The following is a 9,559-nucleotide window of genomic DNA, read 5'->3' as shown; positions in this document are numbered from 1 at the left end:
TCCCGGCGCGGCCTTGCCCGGGCCTGCAGCCGCGCTGCTCGGCGGGGCCGGAGGAGGGAGCTCCCCGCCAGCCGATGTCCCCGCAGGCAGAGGCCGAGTGCTGGTGGGCCCGAGGCGGCGAGCGATAGCGGCCTGGGCCTCTCTGTGCCCGGCCGCGCTGGCGTCGCCGTTAGTTAGCTCGGTGCCGCGGCTGGCTTTGCAAGCATGCACCGCTGGGGCATCGTGGCTGCGCCGAGGGGGGACAGGCCCAGCGTGCCCGTGGGGGCTGAGCTGCCCGGCTCCCCGCGCTCAGAACCGAGGCAGCGGAGGGCGGCAGGGTAACAGGCCTAAGCAAAAGYGGCTTCCCTCCRTGGAGCAGCTCACCAGAGCCAGCGMCGCCGGCTGGGGATGGCCAAGGGGACGGCAGGATGCAGGCAGCTGCTGCCTTGTTTGGCAAGGAGCAGGGCAGGCTGGAAGCCAAGCTACTGTCTGCTCGCACCACGCAGCCAGCAGGTGCTGTGCTTGCAGGAGCTCTCATGGGCAAAAGAGGCAAAATACATATATATTTCATAGAAGAAATATCCTTTGAGTTATCTATATCTAACAAAATCCTTTGTTAGATGTAGAGGTCTCTTCCCTACCCTAAGCACCATTGCTGCAGGGCAAGCGTACCTTGAGTGTATCTGTAGTCCAGCTCTGCCTGTTTAATGTGAGGGGCCCAAAATCCTGCTTTACACCTAAACACCCAGAGGAGGATGGTAAGCACAGCCCTTATCCTCATACCAAGAGCCCAGCCCTGCCCTCACTGGTTTTCAGCCCATTTTGGCTCCATGCCTGATGTACCCTCTGCATGGTCATAACTGGAGAACYCAGTCTGAGCCCATGGTCTCTCCCAAAGTGAGCAGCAAGGGAAACAACACTTATATTTTCCAGGCAAGAAGACATGGGGGCAATGTCCGAGCTCAGTGCCCCAGGGGACAAGAGAAGGTGGAATGCTCCCAGCATGGCTATTTGGTGCCCTCCCCAAAGGAAAAGTGCACAGGACAATCCTCTCCCTCATTCCTGCCTCTAGTAGGGGTACCCAGGAGGAGATGATCCTGCTCTTGCTCCCCAGCCCGACAACAGAGTCTCTGCAAGGAGTCACAGCACCAGGGACCCAGCTCCTTCCCCTCCTCCCTCCTTCCTCTCACCTCTGCTCTCTGCCTCATCCTTGGCAGGGCTGTCAGGCCTGTCACTTGGGATGAAGGCTGGCACTGACAGGACCATGTTGACACCATCACTAACACATCCAGACCTTGTCCTTGTTACTGCTGTCCTCTCCAAGACAGTTTCCCCCCTCTTTCCCTCCTGATGTCTTCCTCACCTGCTGCTCACAGCCGGCAGCAGTGTCCAGCTCCAGCATACAGGTCATGCTGGCTGCAAAGGCCCTAGAGAGCAGCAGCCTTTGTTGTTTTCTGCCTCTTAACCGGACAGCAAGGATGGAGACATACCCCAGTCATAGCCAGCTATTCTGCTCTGCAGTGCATCCTCACCTACCCTAACCATAGCATTACCTGGGGCAGCAATTTCACTCCACCACCTTGCAATCTCATAATAGCATCTCCTGCAGTTGGGGTTGGTTTCTTCCAGCTGAGGCCTTGGCCCCAGCACTTTGCTGCTGAGGCTGTATCCTCTAAGGGCTACCTAGTACCAGAAAGAAGAACTGGTTCTTCACTGAAGCTTGGTAGAGACCTGGTTAACCAAGCCATGATCTGGATCAGATACCTGGGCTGACTCTSAATTCCAGCAAAAAAGCCTCAGTGTCCATCACAGGACATGGCCTTTGCAAAAGACCRTGGAGATACTCCTTTGAAAATGACAGATTTTAGCCCACTCCCACCCTCTCAAAAATCTGGCTAGAGAAACATGAGCTTTAAAAACATTGACTTTAGGATTGATTTTTTTGTGGTTTCTGCTCCCCAGAATACCTCTTGGTCACATTTTTAGGTTTTTCTTTGCAACTGTGAAAGCTATAACACTATCCTTTTATCTAGCAAAAYTTGAGATTATCAGAGAGGCAGGAGAATTGCCCTTTCAGATGGTTCTGCTGCACAGAGGAAGGTTCTTCTCCAGGCCAGGCTCATTTCTGTTCAGARATCCCAGCCCCTAGCAGACAAGAGGGCCCCTGCTTGAGAAGACTTAAAGGAGCCTGTTTTGAAAAGCAGCTCCCAGTGSTTGAAAAATCTGACCTGAAGACAATCCTTACCCTTTTAGCTGGTATAAGGCAAACAGCATGGGTATGGGATAGACCGGGTGTTGTACAGGCAGCTTGGATAGCTCACTGAGTGCAGGTCAAAGAGGGCATGCTCCAAAACCCAAAGCTGAGATTGGTRAAGGGCTTGGATAAACCAATTTTCAGCCTCTTTTCTCATGGAAACATATCTAATGTGATCTCACGGGCATATCTATGTAGGAGTCTCTCTGGCCCACTGTCCCCACACCACATTAGCTTCAGAACTGTTCAACACACTCAACCAAATCTAAGAGTGTTTCACATTCTTAGGAGTTTGGGGCAAACAGGCAAYGCAACCCAGGCAATAAATCTAATAAACACCCCCAGTGAAGGAGAGGCTGAAGGCTGAACTTAGTCACATTAGACAGTAGAGAATCCACACAAACAAATGGTGTTTGGGGCCCACCAAGTGAGGGAGGTGTCTCCMAGTAGTCGAACCATGACATGAGATGTAAAGCCACAGGAAAGCTGTTTTCATGGTGCCACTGTTGATGCGATCATTTCTCAAACCAGGTATTTACTAGAKAGAGGTGGGATGTGTGTGCGGGTTAAGTGCGAGCATATCTCCTCCTCTCATCCTTCATATAGGCTCCTTGGGTGCTATGCACCGTGGTTTGATGGCATTGCCTGTGGCAATAGGAGATACTCCTGCCTCCATGCCATAAACTGTCCTCAAAACAGTGCTGTCCTGACAGAGACCAGCTCTGCTCCTAGTGAGGGAGCCCCYAGCATCAGATGGGATTGATGGAGGCCAGGCTGGGAACAGGATTAAGAGGTGAAAGAAAAGTAATATTGCCCAACTCTGGTTGAGTTTTTTGTTTTTTAAATTGCTTCGTAACAACAGGGGGCACCAGGCAGCTGGAAGGTGCCATTCCAGCAAAGGTGATGAGATGGCAACTTCCTGTACGATTGCCATCCAGAGAGAGCACCAGGAGTGGTGGTTTTTATTCTCCTGTGTTCTACGCTGGRGCACTGGAGGTGCTGGCAGACGGGGTCCCAGTGGTGACTGGCCCTTCACCATCACTCAYCGGGATTGTCCCCCCATGGTTGGGAGAGATGGACCAAACGTTGGTGTCAAATCCCACTCCCAACAGGAACGGGGAGACGTGGTCCCTCTGTGAGTACAAGCTGGCCTGTCACAAAGCATTAGGTGGCTGGCTCGTTGGGTAGGCCGGACATGGAATTGCACAGCGCAAAAGAGCAGGGGTCACCTTGCTGTAAAATAGTATTATGGGTTGCCTGCAGCCAAGCAGCTGAACTTTGGAAAGCACATTTAGAGGAAAGGAGTGTGGTGTCAGGGGCATTTTTCAGTGGGGAGAAGCAGGTGCAGGTGGAGGGGAAAGCTGGCCTTGAAGCTGCTCTCTGGGAGGTGAAACACCAGGAATAAGRCACTGTTGAGAAGGAGAGAAAGAAAGATGCTGCTGCAGAGCCTGTCTATGACTAGGTTGGATTACAAAGAGGTCAGGGCCTGATGCAAAGTCTACCAAGGTCTCTRGAGAGATGTTTCTCTTGGTTTGCAGCCCCTACGGTGTCTAAAGGGGAATGAGAAATTTCTCCCCTATTTACCCAGGTGTCACAGCACAGCCTGTCAATCCTACCATTCTGGGCAGGCAGAGCAATGACTCCAAGTCAGGACAGCTGCTGTTGCAAGTGGGACACTGAGCCAGCCTGCCCTTGACTCCTCGGGGGTGGAGGCACGTGCTGGCAGCCCTCCTCGAGAAGGACAAAAGCAGCCCCGAGGAGCCCTTCATGCTTGTCTGATCAGGAGCGCCTTGTCCACGGCTGGACAGCAGTGAAGGTGAACAGGGAAGGTACGAACTGCTTCAGCTGAGGTCACCCTTTCTGGGCCAGTCTCGTGCATGGAGCCTTTCTGGGCAGTTCTGCTCTTGTTCTGGTACCAGGATGTTGCTGAGCTCTGTCGGGACTTGAACTCCATGCAGAGGTGCTGAACATATGCAGGCCCCATGATGACAGTAGGCACTAGAATGCTTAGTTTCCCTCACAGTCAGACTTTGAATCCCTCCCTTTTCTGTTAAAGGTAAATAATTGGCAAAATTCAGCCTGGGAGGGCGGGGGCTGTGATTTGACTGGTAGTGTTTTCCACCTGCATAAATTAGCGCACAGATAGCAGTGAAATCAGGGATGGATGTGACTCAGCACTACCTGCTGACTTCGTTTGGTGCCCTCGCAACCCAAAAGGTGCCCTGTATGTGCAGGTAATGCTACCTTAACATCACTGTTACAAATACTGCCTGAACCTCCCTATTTTTGCTGCAGGCAGCTCCAGGCTGCTGGAGATGTTGGTTCTTGGTAGCAGAGATGAATTGGACCTGCCTCATATTAGCAAACTGTTCTGTTTTGGTATGGAAAAGGGCAGGGGAAAAAAAAACGCTCTGTTTAATGTTAGCCAGTGCTTGGAAATGTGGTGGCTGATAGACCTGGCCCTTCTCACGCTGCACAGCAAGAGGGGACCGAATGAAGGGGCGGAAGAATAAGCTGTTTTTCTGAAGGACCTCATCYCTGGGCTGGACCTCACTGCAGGGCACAAGAATATACCCAACTCAGCTAAGGAGATGGTCTGCAAATGTGTCCCGTGGTCCTATTCTCTGCCCCTTTTCTGTCTACGATTTTGGGGTAGAGAACACGTTTTTTCTAACACACTAAATCAAAGTCATAAAGTTAAATTGTTATGAGAGTAACAAACACACAGGTGTGAGGATGGGGAAGAGGAGGAGAGGTTTCCCCTCTCCCCAGGTCTCTGAGCTTGAACTAGCCAGGAGAATCCACTGACACCAGATAGAATTGCTGTGGAAAAAGACCCAGACAGGACTTGAAATCCAAATAGGACAAGTCCTTTGAGTAACAGGAGTTGGGGAGCAGAACTAAAGCATCACATGCATGAACAATAATGCGATTGCCAAAATTCAGACTTTCCCTGGAGCAGAGCCACCATCATACCGGTCGCAGACCTCCTTCCTCTCCCTTTGGAGTGACCGATGCTGGTGGCAGGTCAAGCCAGAGGAGATGGTCCATAAGGTCAAACGCTGCATGGCATCAGTCTGCCCATGGGCTGGTGAGGAACATTCATTCACCTCTAGCCCATGGGACTCTCACTTCAAGAGCAGTGGATGTGTCTCCTCCTACCAAGGCCATCCACAATCCTCTAGAGGAGAATGAGGGACCTGGACATTGGGCACACAGAAACTGCCAGGATCAGAGTGGGCTTAAAAGAGAGGGTCACCTGCCCCCGCCCTTATTACCCCACCATAAGTCGTGGGAGATGTTGGCTGTGCTCTGCTGGCCATACAGTTGTATGTGATCTAGGCACTTTTATACATGACATCTGAGCAGCTCATCTACCTTCACACTTCCCAGAGCAGGCAGGCCAGGAGGTCACTCAGCTTTATGGAGCAGAAGCTTGCACAGTGAGACAATTTTCTTCCGGTTGCAGGCAAAGTCCAGCCTCTTCGCACAGTGCCCTGAGCCAGCATTCAGCATCTCTCTTCAGACCCATGAAAGATCTTACCACCAGCCTCATTGGCTTTGGAAGGGACCCTTTGTGGGGAGACTGAGGAGGAGGATTTTGCCTGCTGCTGCCCCTTGCCTAGTCTCTCCTTCATCCATCACCCCTTCCACCTCCTTCAGTTTCCTTTGTGTTTCAGTATTTTTGGTAGTGTGTAAATGGGCTCAGGGGAGGGTCTAGGCAACAGCTGCCTTTGATCAGCACAACATGTGGGAGATGGAGCACTTCAGGAATGCCGACTCCTGATCAAAGGTGGGAACACAGTGACAGCCCGGACTTGGCAAAAACTCATCCTTGTTAGTCCTTGCCCAGGAGCTGGGGGTGAACGRGTAGGTTCAGGAACCCACTCTGGCAGACTGGCCAGCTGCTTATTAAAGGGGGAGAGCTCTGCCCCCAAAGTGGGGAGGGGGGCAGGAGGCCACGCTAGAGGGTCATTTCCATCTGCCCCATGCGGCAGCAGGGGAGCACTCCAGGCTCTCCCAATCAGGGTTTTATTCTATTTGAAATGAGGCCAGCAATGGGATTTCCTCCTCAGAWGGCACTGCCAGCTCGCTTCTGTCCTGCCTGACACCGCCAGCCAGCTTCGCTAGCCCAGCACGTGCTAAACTAAACACACTTCAAGTGGTCCCTGGCACTGAGACCACCTGAAGCAGCAGCCTACATCCCTGCTCCTAAACTACCTTCGCCTCCAAAACAAGGTGATGGCTCCCACCCGGAGCCCTGCCATGCCCAGAAGCACCCTGTGCCAGCAGCAGACCAGAGGCAGCCTGGTGTCCCCGAACCTGCAGCCCTTGTTCCCTACATCACCACATTGCATCTCTATTCCTTCCTGTGTTACCATGGCCTGAGGTCAGCACACCAGGCCCTGACACCAGGCTTAAATCTCGCTTTGGAGATTTAACATGTTTTTTAATCTTGTAGAGAATGAGGCAGTCAATTTAGTGTCACTCAGGTTCCTCACTGTTGATCAAACTCCTTCTTCAGGGGAGCAGAAACCCAGAGATGGGCAGGAAGCAAAAGGGTGCTGGAGTGTTGGCTCTGCCCCGTTATGGGAGCACTGTGCATGGCTGGCCTGTTCCTTGCATCTCCCTCGCAGAGGGGACACCCAAGGGAAAGTGGAGCAGTGATGTCCTAACACTTTTATCACCTCTATAAAGATGAGGCTCGAGTTGAAAGGTCMCTTGCTATAAAAACAACTCGGAGGCAAAGGGAAGATAAATTAACCTCCTCCTGATAGACAAGCAGAGTTCAGGGACATGACTCAATCTCCCCTCTGTCCCAGGTGCATGGGGTGGCAGTGTAAGATTGCCCAATTTGTGYGTTCGAATCGAACCCCATGAGCATGTCTGATGTCACCTTATACCCACAGACACTCTTATCTCTCTTTCGACTTTGTCCTGATAACCTCAGGTGTGAAGCTGGGAAACYCATCTGTCCAGAGCAGGTGGACTCAGGCAAGATGTTAGGTGAGGGCAAGCTCTCAGCCCTCCTGAGCCAAGGATTGGCCCCTGGCCAGGACAACAGCAAACTGCAGGAGCACTAGGAAGGCCTGGCTTGTTGGATGGGAATCAGGTTCGTGCTTTCACGCGTACAGGCATTTCCCATGCTGCTACCCCTGTCTTCACCTGGGAACCCCAGCCTTCTCGTCCCACTCCTGTGGCACCCAGCAGAGATTTCCATMTTCTCCATTAGGTCAGGCACAACATTGCCTCAAAACAGTGTGGTCTCCTTGCCCTGAGAGGTGAAAACAGCCACCCATGAGTTCAGGGCTCTGGTTCAAGTTCACTTCAGGTAGATCAATGGTCAAGCTGAAAAGGCAAAATTGGAAATTTTCATGGAAAWATTCCAGCTGCCACAAATAGAGAGCTGGAAAGCTACATTTAAGGGATGACCTCCCTCCTGAGGTCCCCAGGGGGGTCATGCAAGCACATGGTGTCCTACACAMACACAGAGATGTGCAGGGAGCACCATAGATGGCCCCGCTGTGCCAATGTGATGGCATTGCCCAGGTCARTAAACCTCTCCTATTGCCACTCGCTCTTCCTCGCTTCAGCCATACTCTGCATATGGTTTCAAACTCCCATTGGAGACAATCCCACCCTGGGCATCCCCTGTTCCTGTCACCCCCTTGTCCTCATCCCACCCCAGGCATCCGTTGTTCCTGCTGCCCCCTTGTCTCCACCCCCCTCAGCATCCRGGCAGCTTACGCAGAAGAAAAAGCAACCCCCAACTCACATCCACACACCTTCCTCTACCCCAGCTCCACTTAGGTATTTCTTTGCTTGGACAGGGCTCCTCCGCTCCTCCGTCATGTTAAAAAGGGAAGCTTTTAAAGTGCCGATAAGGGCTATTCCCTCAAGGTCTAACCGGGCAGGGTCGCAGGTCGCTTCCTTGTGGTACATTGCCTGATAATGAGTCAATCGAGGCTGGCTTTATGGAGACAGGATTTATCAGCAAACCCTGGGAAAATTAAGACATGAAAATGTCTGCTAATTCACCARGCTGGGGAGAACTGGAAGGGACATCGGTTGAAAAGCCGATGCAGCCAGCAGAGTTATGTTGGCGGGGGATTCAGGAGACAGATAGCAGCAGGAACAGACAGGCAGCTCAAGGGTTGGGCTTCAAGTTTATTTACAGAGCAGCAGTGCTCTGCACCATGATGCCACTAGCCCTCTCTGCAGCACAGACCACACAGCTGGAGCATTGCAAGGCTGCAGCAAAAACACAGGTACCCCGTGAAACCCCTGGGAAATGCGAGTGGCTGAGGTCCTGCTCCAGACCAACACCKCATGGCAGCTGGAGCAGGAGCTGCRTGTGCACCAGGTTCTAGTGGGACAAGGTGGCTCAGGCAGGCTCTGCAACACCCAGCTTCATTCGCACGCCTGGGGCTGCCACAGCACCGGGCCAGGGCTGCTGCATTACCCCGGCGYGTGAACGAAGCTGAACAGCACTGGGAAAGGTCTGCAAGAAAGTGAGATCCCTGGCAAGGTTTGGGGGGAAATAACACAGGAAGGACTCCTTAGCAGCCCCCCCCCCCCAGATCACCGCGAGTGCAATCACATAGTGCAAGTTCCCCTCCAAAGGATCCACCTGCCAACATAGCCCACAGGCTGCAGAATGGTTTTCTTCACCCAGTAAGAAGCCAAAGATCCACAGTCCCAGTCCACAGTCCTGTCCTCAGTGCTCGGGGGCCAAGCATGAAAAGCAAAGAGCAGAAAGGGAAGCTGAGGCACAAGGAGGGGAAGCATGYGGCTAGCTAGAGCCAGTTGCCTGTCCTCCTTCAGCTGAGGGTCTGTTTTCACTCCTGCACTAGGAGCAACCCAAGGACTGTGCCAAGATGCTCAGGTTTTCTATGGTTCCCAGAGCTACTGAAACACCTCCCACCACTTGGGATGCCCTTGGGCGACACAACGGGGCAGGTCCCCCACCGACATCCCACTGCTCAGGATGCTCTTGGACAGCACAAGGGGTCAGGCCCCCTGATGACTTCCTGGCACAGCGGGAAGCTGGAAGGGAAGGGCACAGTGGGCGCTGCAGCAGCACACGGCCTCAGCCCTCCCCTGTGGGAACAGGCTGGGGACCTTGCTTGTGGCAGTGCTGRGGACTCAATGCCAGCTCCCAGCAAGGTTTAACTTCCTCCTTGGCCTCTGCTGTGCCATATGCATCTTGCAAACACTTTTCCCTATCAGGGAGGCTTAGCAGGGTGAATATTGAAAGCACCTGCCTCCCTTGGCCAGGAATCAAGTGCCTCGGTGCTGGGATCCTGCCGTCTGCACAGCACAATT

This window comes from Rhea americana, unplaced genomic scaffold, assembly GCF_003343005.1.
Source record: "Rhea americana isolate MKP2758 unplaced genomic scaffold, rheAme1 scaffold_128, whole genome shotgun sequence".
NCBI classification, from domain to species: Eukaryota; Metazoa; Chordata; class Aves; order Rheiformes; family Rheidae; genus Rhea; species Rhea americana.
This window is presented reverse-complemented; position numbering follows the sequence as displayed.